The sequence below is a fragment of the Spodoptera frugiperda genome, chromosome 8 (genome assembly GCF_023101765.2).
Source record: "Spodoptera frugiperda isolate SF20-4 chromosome 8, AGI-APGP_CSIRO_Sfru_2.0, whole genome shotgun sequence".
In the NCBI taxonomy this organism is placed as follows: Eukaryota; Metazoa; Arthropoda; class Insecta; order Lepidoptera; family Noctuidae; genus Spodoptera; species Spodoptera frugiperda.
In genome coordinates, this window is record NC_064219.1 from 9,620,167 (window position 1) to 9,634,423 (window position 14,257).

Sequence of the window (14,257 nt, forward strand, 5' to 3'; positions counted from 1 at the left end):
GCGGGGAAAATTATCCAATATCTTCTACCACCTTTAACGAAGCGAGAAGGAGTATCAGACTCTTACTTGCTAAAAACCACCTCGTTCCTAATCATACTTTTCGTGTTCCAACACGGACTCCGGACCCAGTAACCCACAAGGCATTCTACAGCACTCCGGGAAATTTCCATACTTGGCAGGCCGGTTGGTGATTGCGATAAATGAATATGAAGAGGCAAAATTTATCTATTTTGAAATCATGTATCCCACTTTAGATCAATATTCAATCACTTTTCGCTCCGAGATCTTCACAAGTAAATAAGGAAAAATATCAAAGTTCTTACCACCTACTCACTTGAACAAAAATATCCCTAAAGTACTATTTGGCCTACACATTTCTAGCGCGGGTCATGTATATGAACAATTTAAATGGGACTCCCACTGAACAGCTGGCTTTTTGCGGTCTTTCCGACCCCTATAAAGAAAGAGTTAAAACCAAATTTGTCGTTTGATATTAATGTACAATGTAAAAGGTACTTCTGAAAAGGTGTTTTAATTATTCTGAAATGTTAATGGGGTATTTGAAAATTTTCTTTTGCGGTTTCTCTTTTAGCATGAAAGCGAACGAAAGCTTCTTAATTTTTTAACGTTTATTCACGAGAATTTGTTAAAAATGTTTTTATAGGACTTGGCAAATCATTTTAGTATAGAAGTTGTATGAAATTGCTGATGTATACCTAAAGAACTTGAAAAAAAGTTATGTACCTATAACGGAATAAAAGTAACTTTAGTCAAATCTCTCTGAAAATAAATAGCTTTCTTTTAAAAAAACTTTGCCCCACACTAGGATTTAGAACAAACATACAAGTTCACATACACATCACACCTTTTTTTTTTTTGTGGTGGGAAAATCATCCAATGACTTCTCCCGCCTTGGGTGAGGCGGGAGGGAGTGTCAGACTCTTACTGACTAAAAACCACCCCGTTCCTTCTCCTGCTTTGAGCCGGAGCCCCGGTAACCTTTTACGTTGTCCGCAGCTCAGCGGTGCTCAGCCCATGCAGGGCACACCGCTACTGTATACACATCACACCTAGACCCGAAACAACAATTTGTGGATTACACAAAGAGTTGCTCCGTGCGGGAATCGTCCAGTCAAACTATTACCACTTAATAGGTATAATCTAATTAGTGTACTATAAACCAAACTTCAAAACAATAGTAAGAACCACTTGCCTATACCACCGAGGTCTATCTATTATAAAGGAATAGTACAAATATTGTAATTAGTCTACGATATAGGACCAATAATTTTAAAGCACAAAGCAAGAACACCCACTGCACACAATTAAGCAACACACCCACTTAGTGCCACTAACATCAATCTGAAGTTAGCCATTAATATTTTATGCCTAACTTCATAGGTGGCATTTCTAGGCCCATTCTAAGGCCCAATATATCTTTTAAGGCCCACAAATAATCTATAGTACACTAGTAAACATAATTTCTATTCAGTGTAGCTATAGTCGTGGTTTACTGCAATTTCCATAGTTAGGTTAAGGGCTAAGCTTCCGGGAGATTTTAGAGGAGTAGTGGACAGTCCAGCGTTGAACTACGTCAAAAATAACACCTTACCTAGCATGGCGGACGGCGGACAACGATGACTAGCGCCGCGGGCGGTTGTAGTACAGAGTGTTTCATTTTAGACAAAATGGTTTGTTAGAAACAAAATTGAACGTAGCCGATGTTCAATTTTGTTTCTTATTTATTATAATTCATAATTGTAGGTCGCGTCAAACACAAAATAAGAGATAATATTAAAAAGTGAATATACCCTTTTTTATAATCATCGTAAATGAATAAATCAAAAGTGCTATTCTGGTAAAAAGAAAGCAACAAGTAAATAAAGCAACGTTTCTATTCAAAAATACAATTTTGAATAAAATACTCTAAAATAATAAGTTATTTAACGTCTTCATCTTCTTATTTCTTTATCAAAACATTTACCTCGTCTTCTTCTTATTTATTCAACCACTTTTGAGTGAAGATAAATATAATTTTGAATAAATAATGTTATTTTTGCAAACACATAAATACACATTTTCCAACATACAAACAATTTATTTTACTGTTAATCAATCACAACAAAAAAAAATACAAAAAAAATCAATAAAGAAACACCGTGTACATAGAATGTAAGCTTATAATATGAAGGAGCAAGCGATCGGACCGATAAACCGAGATATAGGCGATTTTATTCAGTGCCCAGTGTTTGATTTATATCTATATTGTGAGAGCCGGCCATTGACTATAAAATAAAATACTACCATGTATATGGAACCTGTTAGATTTAAGTTTGTGATCGCGTCTCTTGCTAGTTTGTTTAATGTAGTGCTATTTTGAAATTGTTTTGGGCTTGTGTTTTGTTGGTAGTGGTGTGACAGTTGGGTAAAAAGTCTGTTTTTTTTTTTGAGAAATATGGAGTGTTGTTAGTTTTTTTCTAGTAGATACAGTCATACTTAGAACTGAAGTCTGATAATACGCTTCAGTCCCTTCTAATTTTGGCTTATGATGTTAAACACGTTACCGAATTAGGCAAAGTGATTTGGAAAATAAATTAGTCTTTTTTATGGTATTAGCCGGTAAACGAGCAGACTAATCCCCTGACGCTAAGCGATCGTCGCTGCCCCTGGACTCCCGAAACACCAGAGGCATTACAAGTGTGTTTCCCGCCTTGTGGAAATTAGGAATTTAAGGGTTGTTGTGGAATCGGGTTTGGAAAAATTGGGAAGGTGGTGTAATTGGGCCTCCGATATACAACGCAAGTATTTTTGCACGTCCGTTTTCTGTGAAGTATATTGTATAATAATATAATTATAACTCATGCCAGTATAGAATATTTAAGACTTAATTATCACACTTCATCGTTAAACACTACCTACACACAAAAAGTTAACACTCATTAAAATTCAAACTTCTTCATCACTCGCCTATAAATATAACACCGAAATCAAAAATAAATCATAACATAATTTCTATAAATAGCAAACGTTATAAGAAAAATATCGGATCTGTGCCAAACATGGCATCTTTCATTACAATTTCCCCGATGCCTACCTGAAAAACTTTTAGCACACTTTGATTGGAAATCGTTGCTCGTGTCCCGTGGAACTTTGTTTTCTGTTACATCGATTGACAATTTATTGTTTTTTTCCTGTTACGCCATTCCTGCCTTGAGGGCAAAGAGGGGCCAAAGGTTTCCTCTGCTTTTTATTAGAATGTTTTGGAAGCTTTTTTGAAAGGAATCGTTTTGTGAAATGATACAATTCTCAAGTCTATCTCAGTGCTATTATGTAAAATCGTTGTATTTATTGATTAAGTTTTTTGTTATAAGAGCTACTAGCACAAGTCCAAACGCTAGCTTGCTGGATTCCTAGTAGTCGCGTTCATTCAATATTTAAAAAAACTTAAAAAATATATTTCCAAGAAATTAATTGCTTATCATGTTTTAGAAATCATACTCATCAATAGATAGTAATCTTTATCTTTACTAATATATAAAGCTGAATAGTTGGTTTGAATGCACTACCCTCCAGAACAACAAGTACAATTTAAATAATTATTTTTGTTTTGAATTGTACATTCATTTATAGAGAAATGACTATAAAGGCTATGTGTATAACACATCACGTTACGATCTTTAGGCTCCGAGCAGAGCGAGTGAAACCGCGCGTAAGTAGCTAGTATGTCTATATAGGAAGAATAATTATAATTTACACAGTTCAAACTTGGTTAATAGAACCATTTATTATAAACAAACGTTTATCTATTCATCAGCATCCATTACAAACTCTCATCTAAACTAAAACTAACACTAACCAAATGAAGATATCGCTTAGCCCTTAAGGAAGCCGATGAATGTCCAATTAATTAGGAGTCCCATCGCGATAGCAAGAGTTGCTATTAATCAGGAGATCGACATTGATAGCCTATAGCCACTACTTGCTATCGACCACACAGTATATGGAATGGGGTGGTATATGCTTGTAATGAGGTGGCAAAAATTACGTATATACGATGTTGTGATCATTAATGAGATAGAATAGTCAAATAGTGTGTGTTTTCAAATAAGTAAATAGGAAATTGATTATTATCTTATCGGCGTACTCACGCAACTGTTTGACGAGGTATGGCTTGAAACCAGTCGAGTTCCGCGTCAAATAGTAATTAATTTAGTATATCTCACGAAATTAATATAATATAGACTACAATTAAGTGATAAAAGACTATAAAAATTAAAAATGTCAAAATAATTTTGATAAACAAAATAAAAATGACTCATGCAATCCATGCTCAATTAATTTTAGCTGTGGTTGTCCCATTGCAGGACAAAGGACCCAGACTGAGAGCCTCCTTTCACTCCTCTACGTGTAGAGCTTAAAATTAAATATTATAAAAATATTAAAAACAAACATTGTGAAATGAAAATATAAAATAAAATTAAATGTACCTAAAAGTAATTTAATATAATATAGAGTTAATATTACCACCCATAATAATCATAACTAAAACACATTACTAAAACTCCGACTAATCAACTGAACCCAATCATGTATCACTCCCGACTAGCATCGTGCAAATATCCATGTTCTGATCCTCCTAACTGCACCGGCTACCCGTTAAAGTTCTGGTTTAAACTTACGATACGATCTCTGAAGCCGAGCCGACACAACCGCCTTAAGTACTCGACTTGATAATTAATTACACGTATAAATGTGCAAACTGAGGGCCTACTACAATTTTCTGAAACGAAATTTCGTACTTGAAAAATTTTTTTCGAATTCGAATTCGATCGCGTTGACAATTTTCGTAGAGAAGTAGAGTAAAAAGCTTTAAACAGAGAGGAGTGGAAGAAGTGTAGGGAGGTCTTTGCCCTGCAGAGGGACGATCATAGCTGAAATCTAAATCTAAGTAGAGTGAAAAAAATAGGTATAATATGCATGTATTGTTTAGCACAAGTTATACATGCAATAACGAAATTTCGTTTCAAAAAATTGTATTAGGTCTCCTGGTTTTACCGCTTGCTTATATTTTACTGTATTTTTTTAACAAAGAAATAAAGTTGCTACCGTTTTCGAGGGTCGACGGGTTTTTTATTGAGATCGAAACACTAAAAGGGTTTTGTCGATTTCTAATTAAGACTTTGGGATAATTAAAAGGTCTTTGTAAATATGGACAGTTTTAATCATGCTTGTTTTCTGAAGGCGTAGGCAGGCAATGTGAGTAAGTATCAGCTGTTTTACGATCGAGTATCCTTAATACCATTTTATCCGATGTGACTATAAATGTACGTAATAGAGTATAGAAGTTTAGGGAACAGAGTATAAAGTTCCCTAAGAAAAGGAGGATCATCCGACCAGGCGAGGTGATCATGCCTGTCAGGTTTTCTGCCCAACATGTATATTCGCGTGTAAATTTCACGTGTGCGCTGTAGGACTTTTATGACGTCGTCCGTTAATTTGCAAGTCCTATATAATGTAAATATTGAAGTAGACTTTATCTAAGTTTTATTAAATCTTAAATTGGGTTGTCATCACAACCTTAACTATTCTATAGAAACTGAATAAACACATCACTATTATTAATGTATAACTTATTTCCCAGATGAAATTCCACAGATATTTCTACATACATATTACACAAACAATATCTTAAGATCCTTAATAAACAACATATCAACAACCGTTTATCAGAAAGAATACCAGCTCAACGTTTAATTTAATTAACTGCAAAGCGAATACGAGAAACGCACCTATAATTACAGCTTAATCAGAGACAAAGGTACAAAAAAATCCGCTTCACTTAAGACGAAATTACAGCCATTTAAAACACGAAAAATATCTGCTATTCAACGGGTTTCGTACTGTATCAGAGTATCACCTGATTAAATACTATTGAACACGGAGTATGAAGGTAAAGAGTCTTCATAGAGATGTAAAAATAAGGCGCCGTTTATCGCGATCGTAGCAAAAGGAATATTTCAGAAAATTCTTGGCTTGGCTTTAAACCTTTTGTCTATATACTGATACTGGTCATAAATTCTTACATTATACTCGTGATGATAGTTTTAAGCATTAAATATTGATGGTAAACACATTAACTGTAGCCTAAAATGAATAATTCAGTTCAATGCACTCTTTTGTCTTCTACCCATATAAGTTAGTCCTCCTTACTTTAATACTCCGCGACTAACGTTTTTTTTGTTTTAAACCGCTTCCAAATTCAAATTAAGACGTTAAAAGGCGACCTGGAGCGATGCTAATGAGGTTTTTTTTTAAACTTTTCCTTTTTTAAATTTTTGCATAAACCCGTGGGAGGTAGTATTTAATTCATCGATAATGGACAACGAACGGTCGATTTTGGTAAGATTTATTGTAATGGACGCAATCGCAAATGGTTGGTCCATCAAGTACTTTATTAACTTAGAAAATGTTGATTTCACTTTGATGATTCGGTGGTCGTAATTGTAACTGTCGAGATCTTAGTTTCTGGTAATAATAATTATTTTTGTTTTCTTTGGATTTTTTTATTGATAAGGTGTAAGTCTACATTGTTATAACATCATCATCATTATCATGATATCAGTCACAAGACGTCCACTGATAAGCTTTTCGCTCTTCCAATGTGGGAGAGCTATGCTTCGGCACGATCGAAGTGATACCACGGCCTCACAGAAAACCGACAGTTTACGATGTGTAAGTGAGGTTACCGGAAGCCCAATTACCCCCCATTTTCCAATTACCGATTCTCCAACAGCCCTTAAATTCCTAACCCCCAAAAGACCGGCAACGCACTTGTAACGCCATTGGTGTTTCGGGTGTCCATGGGCGGCGGCGATTGCTTACCATCAGGTGGTTCGGCTGCTCGTTTACCGGCTTATACCATGATAAAAAAATTCCAGGTCGATCAATTGTAAATGATCTGCATTTAGCATTCCTATCCGCAATAGGTTTGCTATAATCTGGTTCAAAAAGTATGTGTAATTAAAATTCTAAATAACATAGCAATCAAATCACGAAAATTCAATCATCAATTTAGTACTCTATAATGAAATAAATAGAGCTCTAATTTGGCCAATTAGTTTTATATACAGTCTAGCTATGTGTTCAGTATAAATTATTTCTAATTTCATTCAATTATGTAAAGATCCTTATGAATATATTCGGCTGAAGTACTTATAAGCTTGATATTTTAACGAAGTTGATGTTGAGTATAATTAGGTACTTTATTGCATGATTTTAAAAATACTTTGTTTGTAATACCTTTTTTGAATCTTCGCAACAAATATACCTACAAACATACACCGAAATATTTTTACAATAACTACCATGAGACATATTAAAATAATAAAAAAAAACACTCGAGAAATACTCTACTAGTTTTGAGGCACAGAGAGACTTTTAATTATGAGTGGCATCCGCAGACGCACTAGTTTCGAGTCACAGAGAGCGTAGCGTCCGTAGACGCAATGTTACGCGGCCTATTCTGTGACTCAATACTAGTAGAACTTTTCTCCATTAATAACTATACGTGAGTAAACTGACAGACAACTATCCAATTATGTGCTTTACGAAAAAAAAACATATTTGTGTTTCTTGAGGTCCTCGAGAAACAAAAACAACAATATACATTAATCCCTTAAAAGCGATTAATCTTTAGCACAATATGAGTCACCTATTTACATTACCCATTGACGGTCATAAACCAAAAAATTAAGGTCAGCCATGAAAAATAACAGCAATGTATCTCAGTCTCGAGTTATTTAAGACTTAATAGTTTAATTTATTCGTTTTCGTTCGTTAAGGTTCAAGTTTTTAATTAAGATGTCTTGTTTTCAGTGATTAAGAACTTAATACTTTCTTGTCATTTTATTTTCAATGTCTTTAAAGTAAATTAAACTGTAACTTGAAGGGAACAAGGTTTGATTTTAATTGAATAAAGACTCACATTCGTGGAGGACGTGTCGCTGTGTATTTGTGTTTTATTTTACGTTGAAAATTGTTTTGGAATAAAATTAAAAATGACTTGTAATGTTAATTTCGTTTTGAACTTAAGTTCAGTTAAAATCAATTTTAATATTTTTTTAAGAAGTAGGATGAATTGAGCAGATGCATCACCTGATGGTAAGCGATCAGCACAGCTCTCAAAACATCAGAGTAGTCACAGGTGCATTGCCGGCGTTTTAAATAGGAATGCGTATTTCCTTTTCTTGAAGATTTAAAGTTTTTTGTGAATGTCATTTGTTGCATTTTTTAAAATTATCTCGCGTTTGCCTGAACCGTTTTGATGCGGTTTTCAGTAGTGTTTTTCACGCTTAAAAGAAAGTTTTAGTAATCTTAACTTACTTAAAAAGAATGAGGCGGTAAAAAAACAAAAGGTGGTTGCCTTTTTTTAAAAAAAAATGTTTTATTATGTATCGGAAATACTCTTTTTCTCTAAATAAATACCTAAGAAGACACAAAACCACCTCAGTACGTACCATACTTCCATTTTCCATCCAAAACCCACCACTAACCTGAAAATATTTCAATTTCCCCTGGCTTCCACCGTTTTAAAATACCAGTTCCCAATCAATACCACAACGAGGTTACGAAGCACCCTTTGTGCTTACCCCAGCCCGAGATAATCTATTCCTCGATACACTGGATAGATCTAATCCAATACTGGTTAGATTTATATTCAACTAAATTCGTAGTAGGTGAACTGGGAGCAAAATGCAGTTTGAATAAGGTGCAGTTTTGGTAGCGTTTTTGAAAGGATTTGTTTAGCAGTGCTACTGTTTTTAAAATAAAGTGAATTGGCTTTTTGTTACCGCAAATACAGTTTTTTCGAATCAATTCGACAAACAAAATATTGACTTTTGGAATTTTAGTAATTGTTAGTTACTACTGACTCCCTCGTTGGTCGACTGGTTACAAGTACGACTGCTGGACAGGGGGTCTCGGGTTCGAATCCTGGGTCGGCCAAAGTATTACTGGGGTATTTTCGGTTATTCGAAAATCTCTCAGTAGTAACATAGAGTCTGAAATTGTGAACAGAATGTGGTAATAGGCTTACCCCGTATTACATGGGACTTATAACACAAATGGTGAAAAGTGGAGTGACGTTGCAAATAATATGTTTATTACAACAGTTGAGCCTTGAAGTGTATTTACGAGTAGCATGTTTGACAATAGAACTTAATAAAAATGGGTTCTCTTCTCTTTCTCACTCTCTCCCTCTTCCTTCTCTCTCTCTCTCCCTCCCTTAACATATCTAAATATGACTAAAAGCTCCAGATACCTCTACAACTATCAATTTCCGACACAAAACCTTACTCATAATTCACTCGACCCAAGAATCAAACGAGTAAGCGACAAACTTTACAAACTAGGAGTAGCATATTGCATATTTAGTAACGCACATTCACAACATAATATATGTACTTCACATATACTATAATACCAGTAACTCTTGTTGCCGACTGCATTCGCATTGTGTTAAATCGCTTACAAGTTTTACAGAACTCATTTACATAAATGATTTAATATATTTGTTAGGTCTTGGTCATATTTCTTGTAGTTACACGGTGAATTTATCAATGGTATTATGATCAGAGACGTAAAAAAGGTAATTCGATTTATACGATTCAAAGATCTGGTTGGTCATGCAAGCGCAAAATCTGAGGTAATGGTTTTGGGTTCACAAACAAATGATATCTAATAATATCATTTAGTAATGACTATCAGTGACACAAACTAAATTAATTGAATACAAACGTTAAGTCACGTAAGCTCTACTAGTTTCGAGTTACAGAGGGACTCTTTATTATGAGCGTCCTTCACGTGCGCAGACGCGACGACATTGCGCAGCCTACTAGAGCATTTCTCCGTATATTTACGCGAGTAAACTTTTGCATTTTGTTAATTTTAATATCATTTAGATTTTTGATCTTGAAATGTTTGTGTGATAGAATAAATCTAGAATTCTCACAAGCACAAGCCTTAAGATTTAGGTATTTTTATAGAGAAGCATCCAAAATTATTATTCAAAAGAATTAAAACCTTAATTCTATGGTGAGAAGATCTTACTCAACTAGTTCTCTATTAGAGTTTCAGATTAAACTTCTTTATAACTTAAACCATGTTAAAGATGACTAACCACACTAATTCAAGACTTAAGACAAGATACTCGTATTTACTACCATCGCAAATACCTCAAACGTCTTACAACCTCTCAGTCCCGCCAGTCTGTCCTCAGCCTTACGCATAAATACATCCGGGTGGCACACGTTAGCCACCTACAGCGTAACCAACCGTCTGTTATGTACTACGCCTTACATTAGAATGAGCACCAACCACCTTATAGTTAAGCTATTACCATTAAAATGATCTGTGCAGCTTCCTGCATGTTGAAACTTAATTTAGAACCTTGTTGTGAAGTCTAGAATATTTTACAAGGTTAGTGCTTCTTTTGTTAATGGTCTTTGTCAAGTTTTGTCATCAAATATGTGGTGTAGAAGAGTAAAATTTACTGCATTAAGGATCTAATCTAAGAACAAACATAAAAAATCTTTGTTTTTGCTGAGAATTTTCCAAAAAATCTGATTAACATTTTGACCAATTCAAATAATGTGCGCCCGTATAAGCTTATTTTTGTTGTGTTTGCAACCAGTCAATCGAAACTGCAATCGAAATATGGGGTTATGAGTCATATCACTACAGGAGATAGTATTAATATTGCTAAATTACTAAACCTGGGTATAATGACTGCATGGTTGGCATGGTGGCTGGATAACCAACTGCCCACTCAACGTGTAGTAGGTTCGATTACCGCAGCAACTCTTTGTATGATATCCACAAATTCTTGTTTTGGATCTGGGTGTGTTTGTGAACTTGTATGATTGGTATTGTAAACACATCCATGACACAGGAGAAAATCTTAGTAACAAAAAAACATAATTATTATAGTGATAAAAATGATATCATTTGATAATGAGTTGAATTACCCAGCGTCCAAGAGAAATCAAGTGCAATTCTCATACAAGCAATTAGCAAATAATATGAACATGAAAAATTAAAGGAACAATTCAATTGAACACAAAAGTATTTAGCAAGTCCTTGCTAATTGATCTCGAGAATATTGTTTGTACAACGTGTTAGCAGAGTTTGTATGAATTCGCAAGTTTTTGTTTCATATTTATTTTCTTAATGCATAAGTGTTGAAAATATCACCTTTTGTGTGGGCGAATTGATCAAACATGGTTTTTTTGGTTGTCCTGATTTTTAGGAACATTATAACGGTATTCCAAGATCAGAGGTATTTCAAATATAAATAAAAAAAATATTGAATTGACTTGAAACCTTTTTACATCATCCTGTGTCATCGGTAAGATTAAAAAAATGTTTTGTACATTTTTCGGACAAATATAAAATGACTCATTCTACTGTTGACATCTTCGGAGAATTTTGAACTTGAAAGGCAAAGCTTAAATAAAAATATCCTAAGACGATTTTAATTTCCTCGTCGTGACTTCTCTCGTCGCACATGTTAGTCACCACGTAATCGCTGTAATATCGAAAGACTAAGAAAACATTACATTTAAATTAACTAAAAAAATCACAGTTTACTCACGTAAATTATTAATAGAGAAAAGCTCTACTAAATAAAACGTCAGTAAACCGTGTTGTTTTATTAATTTATTATGTCTCACGATAGTTCTCATAAAAACATTTAGATCTTTGATTCCAAAATTGTCAGTCGAAATCGCTAAAATCTATATTTGCGCATAGGTTTTCGCGATAGACTGTACTAACGTTACGAAACTTATTTATAACAATGATTATAAAATAGATCCTAAATATGTTCTACCGCCTTGACTTTAGATTTAAAATTGCACTATAACCAATAAAATTCTGGTTGAACGTTAGCTTATCCATTCACCACCATATCGTGATGTAAATAAAGTGTTAAAATGCCTTTATGTTAAGTATGTAAGGACTGCGAGGTTTAAGCATGTGTTCAGTACGCACTGGTGGGCTCGAACCGGTTAGCATTATACCCTTCTTGGCCACCGCGTGGGTACCGATAGGAGAAAACGACTTGCAGATTATTTAATTTTGCAACTTCGGTATTTTTGTTTGAAGTCTGGATAAGTCTTTCTATAGTATAGTCTTCTATATGTAAAGTTAAGGATAAAAGTCATTAATTATCATGTCATCAGTTTATAGAGACATGATCTTTTTCTTTCTTCCTGCATTCATTACTGCATAGTCGGTACGGTGGCTGGGCAAGTGACTGTCGCGCATGTGTCACAGGTCTGGTTCCTGCACAGAGCAACTCTTTGTGTGATCCACAAATTGTTGTTCCGGGTTAGTTTGTGATGTGTGTATGTGGGAATTGTATGTTTGTACACGCACACACGATACTGGAGAAAATCTTAGTGTGAAGCAACGTTTTTAAAGGTAAATAAAAAAATAAGCTATGTTACTTACAGATTTCAAAAGTATGTCTTATTTATAATTTGTTATTTATTCTTCATAAAATTCAGCTGTCTTTTTTAGCCGTTCTCTTCAGACGCATCACTTACATTTTTGATAAAGTCACAAAAATATCGGAGTCACATGTATTATATGACTTAATCGAAATATTCAAAAATACAACAAGAAATTTTAATATCACGCTCACTCTCACTCCCAAAAATTTCATCCAACATTTAAGGCGAAACTCATTGTAATTTTTCTTTATACTTCCACTCATTTACTTTCGCCATGCTCCAGTAGACATGCGAACTGTACCGAAACGTGGATCACAGCCGTATCCGCTAAAATAAAAGCTGAACAAGGGTCCGTGACCTTTAACAGGATTCAATGAGCACACATAATCATCGTCTCATCAATATCTTAATTATGAACTGATGTGGGATGGATTTTATTTCCAAATAATTTTATCCTGGAAGGAGTTGAGTTATAAGGTTAATTGTCAGGAAAATTATTTTGGAGGTATACTAGGTAGATGTTTACATTGAATTCATATTATTTGTAATAGCTACTACATTTAATTGTGCAGTTTGAAGTGTACAGTACCTAAATCAATAGTATTTGCGACAACGTAATTTTTTTTATATGGCAAATTTTAGTTCCATAGTGACACGTAGAGGCGTTGTAAAATTTGCCATACAAAAAATTTACGTCGTCGCTAGCGACTATCGATATATATTATTACTTCAAACTCATGGTAGAGGTCCAGTTAAATCCTAAAGTGTGTAGAGCAAACAATTGAACCATAGAGTTTTAATTAAATCGAGCCAATAATAGATAAATCTCTACAATTAAAACTGCACAGTTAAATCGAAAGGTGTGAAGGCTGTATAGACCTACGATTGAACTGTACAGGTAAATTGTAAAGTGTGTAGGATGCATAATACCCATTTTTTAGCCAGTTATGTTGAACTAATACACGGCTGATGTAGAGGCTAGGCGACTAACAGTAGTGCAACGTTCCATGAGTTAGATTTTGCACATGGAGTGATCCAGAAATGGAAGTACAGAAATTTGTTTTTGTAAATACATCCACGCTATATAAATGTGTAGTAAAGACTCATATTTTAAAATAGCAAAAAATCTAATTTAGAATGTGTCTATCTAATTTTATATATCATCTATACGTTGTAGTAAAGCTATAATCCATAGTTTTAATACGTATTCATTTTACACCAAAAATATCAATAAAAGAACGTTAAGACCCATTAAAAAGTCCATCTAAGAATAATTATCAAACAATCATAAAACATTATATTGTGCACTTACAAACTTAAGCGCTATGCTGTAATTAATAATGGGGATATAGGAGAAGGAGGGATGGAAGTAAAGAAGTTTATTATAGCTTCGTAGTAAAATTTTAATAATTATTATATGATCTATTAAAAACTTTTGCTTCCCTGGTCTAACGATTACAAGAACTAATATGGATCTTTGGTTATATTTCTGGTCGATAATTATTATAAAAGACTAGCTACAGTGTGGTTTCATTCGCTCTGCTCAGTTCCTACAGGTCGTAGCGTGATATTTTATACCCTATAGCCTTCTTCGACAAATATACTATCAGTAGAGCATTAATTCAAACTTATAATTAGAAATAATAATCCCAGGTTTCCTCATGATATTTTCCTTCACCGTTCGTCAGTAGTGTCTAAGTAATCTTAGTAAGTACTTGTATAACTTGGAAAAAGGTCACATTGGT